The sequence below is a fragment of the Falco punctatus genome (assembly GCF_963210335.1).
Source record: "Falco punctatus genome assembly, contig: scaffold_57, whole genome shotgun sequence".
Taxonomy (NCBI): Eukaryota; Metazoa; Chordata; class Aves; order Falconiformes; family Falconidae; genus Falco; species Falco punctatus.
Window position 1 is genome coordinate 162,554 of NW_027660116.1, and position 7,426 is coordinate 169,979.

Consider the following 7,426-nt stretch of genomic DNA (forward strand, 5'->3'; position numbering starts at 1 on the left):
TTGTTTTACAGTTTTGCGATAAATGGCAAGACGCATCACCTCTTTGTGACAGTCAGAAATGAGCCTGCTCAAGTTTACTTTAGAATTTATAGTACCAGCGTAACGAATGAGTTGAGGAAAGGTAAGCTGGCTCGGTCTACAAAGGAAAAGACTCTTCTATTTGTTTGTGTGATCAATCACATGGAATTCCGTTCTGCAGCATTTTCTGGTCAGCCTCTCTTATAGTCATCTTAAAGTCAGTGGCTGTTAGAAGGTGCTTGGTTTGTTAGAAGGTACTGCTCTCCAGATTGCTTCCCCAAGTTTGTGCTTAACACTTGTAGTCGTTAGTTTTATCCACCACTAAGCCGTATGCTTCCTAATTCAGTTTAAACGTCTCTCTTGGAAATGCTCCTGATTTTCTGTTTTGTTTTAACTGAACTGAGCCAGAGATCACATTTGTTTGGTGACTAAGTATATAGACCTGTAGTTTGAACACAAGACTGAATATAGTTTGATATGTCCGCTGCATTGTCTTGGCTACAAGCTACTTTGTGTGAATTACAGGTTCAAAAGAAAAATGACTCAACATCAAAAGAAAATAAGAACTTAGATTATTTTTTTTAACAACTTAAGTTTGCTGTTTTAAAGTAATCTAAATGTTTATACAGGCAAACGTGTTTCAATCTCATTTGCAAATCTTTCTTACACCTACCACTTCATTACCTGGCATCATCTGTTAGACCAGGGTCCTTGGAGATGTTCTCCTTGTAGAATCGCATTGAGGACACAATGGAGGATGTCACCCAATAAATCATCACATTGGCCAAAAGCTCATCAAGAGTGTATTTGCTATTGATAGAAAAAGATGAAGACGTTTCATTGGAAGCTGTTTCTCAATACGCTATATTGGGCTCATGCCCTGAAGAACAGTTGTTCTTGTTCTCCACTTGTTTTCAAGCAGCAAATTAATTGGCACCCATGTGCCCAGAGCAAAACTGCCCGGTGCTGAAGCAGTAGTTTGCAGGCAGTCTGCTGTGAGTTTACACTACTACTTGTCGTGTGTAACCTTTCATGCTCAAAATTCAGCTTTGGCCAGTCTTTTACCTATCTCCTCATTAGTTACCATTGCTCATTCTTTTAATGAGTCCTCTCATGGAAGAGCACCTGTTTTCTTACCTTTCCAAGCCTCCATCATCTTTATGCAGAAATGATTTATCTCTCCAGGTAGAGAATTTTTCCAATATATATGCAGCAAGCCCCACAGGGGAGTCATTCAGTCCACAACCTAATTCAAGAGAAGAAGAGAACCATTGCAGTTGCCTGGCATTGCAAATACTTCAGTGGGAGTTAAACTGGACTTACATCAATTCTTCAGAGTTTTCTATGAGAATTCAGTAAAGAGTGCGTTTTACTAGCCCTGGTAGTACTTTATTCTTGAAAAGTTCACCCCAATGGAATTTTGGCTATAACTGACAGCACTATAAAGTTGAGCAATTCCTATACAAAAGAAAATAGGAGTTAAGAAAATCCTCTGGGCTTCTTGGTAATGTGTGGCAGAAAGAGCAAATTCAGATGTAAAGGGATTACACTCTGAAAAGAAATTTCAGATAAACTGTTTGGGAGCGCTGTCCTGCTTAGGATGGCTAACTGGGACCCTGAGTGCTGTTCACTTTCTATGTAATTTAAACAACAGTGGAGTGTTGTGTATCTGCTATCTGCTCCTGCCTTTGGGGAATGCTAACAAACATTATAAACACAGCATATTATATCTGTGTTTTAACCTGTAAAACGGGTGGGGATTCCTTCAGCAGTGGTAGAGCTTGCCTTGGGAAAATTCCTGTACCACACTCCAGGCTGTAGTTTTACAGTATCCTTAGAATTGCCTACTCTCAAGTGTATTTTAGTGTGACTTTAGCACTGAATGACTGCATAGAAGATGATGCACAATGTGATTTCAATTTAATAGTGGACATAGTTAATGCAAAGTAAGTTTGTGCATTGGCACAACAGTTTCCCTGTGCTGTCAGGCCTAAAGTGATTTGCTACACATCAAAGTCATGTAAATGCTTTGACCAGCAAAGGTAGGGCAGGCTAAAATGTGCCAGCTAACATATGACCCGTCTGGAGGTGAGCATTTTCTGAGCTGAAAGCTGTCTCCGAATCACTGTATTCAACTTTCATGGACTGGATGCTCAGAAATACCAGTCTTGTTTGCAGCTTACTAATGATTCAACCTGTACACATCTTAGGTACCACAGCTTCTGGTGAGTGAAAATACTGTAGCTTTGCTTTAAACCTGCCTAATGAGAACTAAACTGATAATATAGATATTTTTTGAGACTAAGCAGGGAATATGTATTTTTTCCCCCTATTTATTTTCTGCCTTTCACAGTGTGCTACAAAATCCCTGCTCTTCTTTTTTTCCAGGTTAAAGAGTCCTAGACTATGTACAGTGCTTGTAGGGAAGCTGCTTGGTCACTTTAGGGTTCTTTTTCTCCCCTTCTTGTATTCTTTTGATTATAAAATATATTAATGAAACAGGGGTGGAACAGATTCTAAATATCATGGATTTAGTGTTTTGTCTTACTCTCTTTTTGCTTTCTTTAAGAGTTTGTAAGATTCTCTTAAAGTCTGAGCTGGCTGACGTTTCAAAGCACTGTCCTTGACTCTTGGATTCTCTCACATAGCAGCAACCAAACTAGAGCCCATCGTGATTTTCTTCCTCTGCTTAAATTGCTTTGGACTTTGTTGACATCAGTTTTTATTGGCCAGTTTAATCAACCAGTCACTTAACTGCAGAGAGTTACAAAACCATTTATCTTTAGATTAAACCAAACCCTGGATAGGTGTCAGATTTTCACTTAACCATTCACTTTTATCTGTAGAGAAATTAAGATCATATTGAAAGGTACGGGTGCCAGCACAGATTTTTGTGATACTCTCTCTCCCCTGGAACTTGCTTACTTATTTATATTCATGAATTCTCATGTTAACTAGTTATTAACCCATGAACTTAATCTTTTTCTTAAGGCAGTTTAATGTCTTTAAGAACACTGGGGGAAGGAACCTCAACAAAACTTTTTTTGGAAAATAAATATGTTCCATTACTAGGTCCACAGCTTCTTGATCCTGCCAGAGCTCTGATATTTGAAGCGTGATTTCCCTGTGATATTATCACCTGTAAATGAATTCTCCTTTTAAAAACATTTCTGCTAGTTTTCTGATCAGACACTAGACATACTGGTCTTTGTTTTTCTGGGGGCTGTCTTCATTGTTTGGCTTTTGAAAAGAAAACCCAAAAAACCCCAACCTGGTATCTGGTTTGTCTCCTTTTATTTCTCTGATATTGCAATCAGTTCAAGCAACAGACTAGGCATTAGCTGACGTTTCACTTTGAGTTTCCTCTTTTCCAGTTAAATGCCAGGATGGGGTGCTATTCCTTCTATGGTCTCCGTACCTGATGCCAGTCTGAGACAGCTCTGCTGTCTTTCCTGATGAGGGTTTATTTCAATAAAGGAATACCCCATAATCTTTGATAATATTATACAAATAAATCATGTAACTTTTCTGAGATGGCCATACCTTTCTTCAGACTCCTTATCTACTGGTCCCACTACATCATGCTTCTGGCTTCAGGTATTATGGCTGTGTCTACCTTTCTGCAAGTTTCACATTGCACTTGCTTATGGTATTTTTCTTGTTTTCACCCACATTTATTTCTAGAATCTTCAATGTCAGGGTCCCGTGCTTTACTTTAAGAGGCTTTTTGCAAAGGGTTTCTTTGCCATAGAGAAGTGGTATGCCATTTAACAGACCTTGAAAAGTGATATTTGTAGTCTCCGTCTTTTTTTAAGCGGTTCCTTTTCACTTCCTTTTACACAGCTCTTGTCCCCATGTCTTGCATTCAGTCACCAGAATTCACTGCTTCTCAAACATGGTTGGCTTTTGTTCAACTATGTGTTTATACGCCTTAAGCAGTCAGTATACAAAGTTCATAGTGATATAGAGAAGGTTCATTACCTGCAGTGTCTGGTTTGGTGGCTTGGATGTGTAAGTATCCAGACTCTCGCAATAGTTCATGTATATTCTTCTGGATGAAAGGATACATACGTCGAACATCTTCCCTAGTAAAGCCTATGAGCCATGGTATATAAGCCCCAAGCATCACGGAAATCATCCTTCTCAAACCTTCTCTGCCAGCGAAGATAAGATTCACAGATCTGAAATCAAGTTAATGAATAGAAGGTTAAATCAAGCCATTTTCTGTTTCCAAATTTTCTAGAAAATAAGTCTGACGGGAGCTGTAATAGAAGCATTTCACTAAGCCAAATACATAAGCCCTTCACATTTATCGTGATTTCCAAAAAAATTTGGGAGAGTTAAAAATGGTACAGCTGGTGCCATCTCCATCCAGGAAAGTCCTATGCTTCGTGGTACTGATCAGCTGCTGAAAGGCTGAGCTCCTTCCTTTTCTCCCTGCCAATTTTAAATTTATCTCCTTCCTGATTTAGAATGATGATCCTTGAGGTCTCAAATCAAAATGCAGCAGAGCTCACTTCCATGCCTAGTGAAAGAGAAGCCAAACAGCACTCCATTTTTCTCTGTACAACTCTTCCCTAGATAAGGGAGGCCAACAGCGTCCCGGCTTGTGTCAGAAATTGCGTGGCCAGCAGGACAAGGGCAGTGATGCTGTACCCAGCACTGGTGTGGCTGCACCTCGAATACTGTGTTCGGTTTTGGGCCTCTCACTACAAGAAAGATGTGTCCAAAGAAGAGCAACGGAGCTGGTGAAGGGTCTAGAGAACAAGTCCTATGAGAAACAGCTGAGGCAACTGGGCTTGTTTAGTCTGGAGGAAAGGGGGCTTGGGGGAGACCTTCTTGCTCTCTAAAACTACAGGAAAGGAGGTTGTAACAAGGTGGGTGTTGGTCACTTTTTCCCAGGTAACAAGTGATAGGATGAGAGGAAATGGCCTCAAGTCGTGCCAGGGGAGGTTCAGATGGGATATCAGGAAAAATTTCTTCACTAAAAGGTTTGTCAAGCATTGGAACAGGCTGCCCAGGGAAGTGGTAGAGGTATTTAAAAGGTGTGTAGATGTGGCACTTAGGGACCTGGTTTAGCAGTGGACTTGGCAGTGTTAGGTTTATGGTTGGACTCAATGATCTTAAAGGTCTTTTCCAACCTAAATGCTTCTATGATTCTATGAAATTTAGAAAGCGTGAGAATGCAAATACCACTGTCAATGCAAAGCACGTGAATATGACTGAATGCACAGGGGTGGGGATACCCCTGGAGAAAACAAAGCAGAAGGCGATGAGAGGCAGGGCAAACAGAAGGCAGGACCCGGACCGTGGAGCCAGAAGGTAGGGTAAGAACTGGAGAAACCTTCTCTGCACTGATTCCCTTTGCTACTCACTGTGGCAGAATCTGGGCCATGTTTGTGGTAATAAGAGATCCCCAGTCTTCTCCCTGTAGGTAGTATTCTTTGGAGCCCAATCTATTCATCAGCTTATGAAATTTCCGAGCAGTTGCTTTGCTGACCTTTCTGTGCTCTAGGATATGGGTACTGCTGTGCTGCGTGCTAGGAGTGTTAATCCTGGAACGTAATGTGAAGGATAGCCCTTTTGGGCTTGGACACACTGTGGAGTTTTGGTAGGTGAGTGTGGTGGAGGCTTGCAGGCTTGGCTTAGCTAACCCAGGTGCCCAGCAGACGTGAGGAATTTCTTATACAGAAGGGAACTGCATACAATCAGTACAGATAGAACTTTCAACTCTGCTCAGTTATCCCATTTTTGTTGTTTTACAATCTTAGGATTGCATTGCATATCTCCTGCAACCATTGCTCCAAGCCATGTAAAATTATCATCTTGCAAAGAAAGCAAGAATCATTTTTTTAAAAAAAGGATGCAGCTGACCAAAGGTACTTGAGAGAGGGACTAGTCTTAAGATTTGTAGGACAATATAGATATAAATGTCTTATGGAAAAGAATATGCTGGGTGATTTGTCATTAATGTAGTGAAGAAGCATTGGTGGCAGAAACAAAGGCCTTATCTTCAACAAAGGGCTGCATATAAATTAGTATGTGTAGAGGGTCTATACTCAATGATGTATTTAGTTTAACAAAAAATCTCTAAAAAAGCAGTTAACAGCAAGTATTTGGCTGAGGCAGAAAGAAATGCTAGAGAACGATCTCCATCCTTCTCAATAACAATGATTGCTGCTGAGGATCCTGTAACAGCAGCTATTACGACAGGCCAGATCCCAAGCTGCTTTTCTCCATCCTTACCCTGGAAAACTCCTGTTCTTGCTTTCGGTGGGCATGAGTGCGCAGTGGCTGCGAGGGGTAGCTGTGTTGCAGAGTGGGGTGGGTTGTCTCTGTCCCACCGCTCTGCTGGAGCTCTGCACAGCCACCTTCCTGAAACTAGCTCTTACAACGAAGGGCTTCGGAGGGAAAGGGCGAAGCCCAAATCTAAGCATGGGTTTTGCAGTGCCATCAGCTGAGCATTAGGCGCTCACGGAGCTCCCACAGTCGGTATGGCAGGCAGCTGAAGGGCTGCTGGAGTGTGTGAGCTCCCCTTTGCAGGCCTGAAGAAACATGCAAGAAGAGATCTGTTTTTGAGACGTTGGTCTCATGATGTATTCAGTTCACTGGAAATTTTGGAGAGTTTTCTGCAATGATCCTGTGCGTTATTACCTCCCTTTTGGGGAACTGTGTTAGCTGTTTGGAAGTATTTGTGGCCTTCTTCCCAAATTATTTATTTCTCTATGGTTTTTCCTACTGTCCATTATTAGTTGTTATGCCTACACTGTATAACAACAACAACAACAGTAATATGAGGAGACTCATCAGGTCCAGAGGCATTAAGAGAATGAAGACTGAATCAGCTGAACTTCTGACATAAGGATATGATTTTCATTTTTCATTAAAAACATCTAGTCTGGAAAACGAGGGACGTTTGAGTATAATGTAGTAACAGCACTGCAGATATCTCACCTAAAGAAAGCAGCACTATGGACCTTGAGCATTATATCAGGACCCACAAATACAATTGGGAAAATAATTAGGTATTGTATTTTAAGATATTGGTCTGAATATGGTAAACAAGATTCTATCAACAAATCTGTAAGTGTAATTTTTTTTTCTCCTCCAGCTTTTCAGCATTCTTGGAAAGACTTCTCTAAGCAAAATCCCAGATACGTAACTGACTGGCCCTTCCCAAAGGTACAAGGATAAAGCCCTTTGCAAGTGGCTGTTAAGAAAACTGGGCAGCAACAGCTGCAGGATTAATCCTTGCCTAAGATTAATAAGCAGTTCCACAAGCAGTGTAACTAATGAAGCCTTGTTTCCTACATGTATTTGCAAAATACAGCTACTATTTGCAAATACAAAGAATTTATATTTTGCAAGTACAAACACAAAAACTTTCTAACAATTGAATTGTTCTAAG

The 7,426-nt window shown here is 40.8% G+C and overlaps 1 long non-coding RNA gene across 1 annotated transcript; it reads right to left on the reverse strand.

Moving 5' to 3' along the window:
- Positions 1 to 724: 724 nt before the first annotated feature.
- Positions 725 to 4,526, reverse strand: LOC308057982. The gene is made up of 3 exons (XR_013925576.1): positions 4,000 to 4,526; positions 1,156 to 1,264; positions 725 to 828 (listed from the first exon to the last, which is right to left on the reverse strand). It is a non-coding gene; the product is annotated as an uncharacterized lncRNA (long non-coding RNA).
- Positions 4,527 to 7,426: the final 2,900 nt, after the last annotated feature.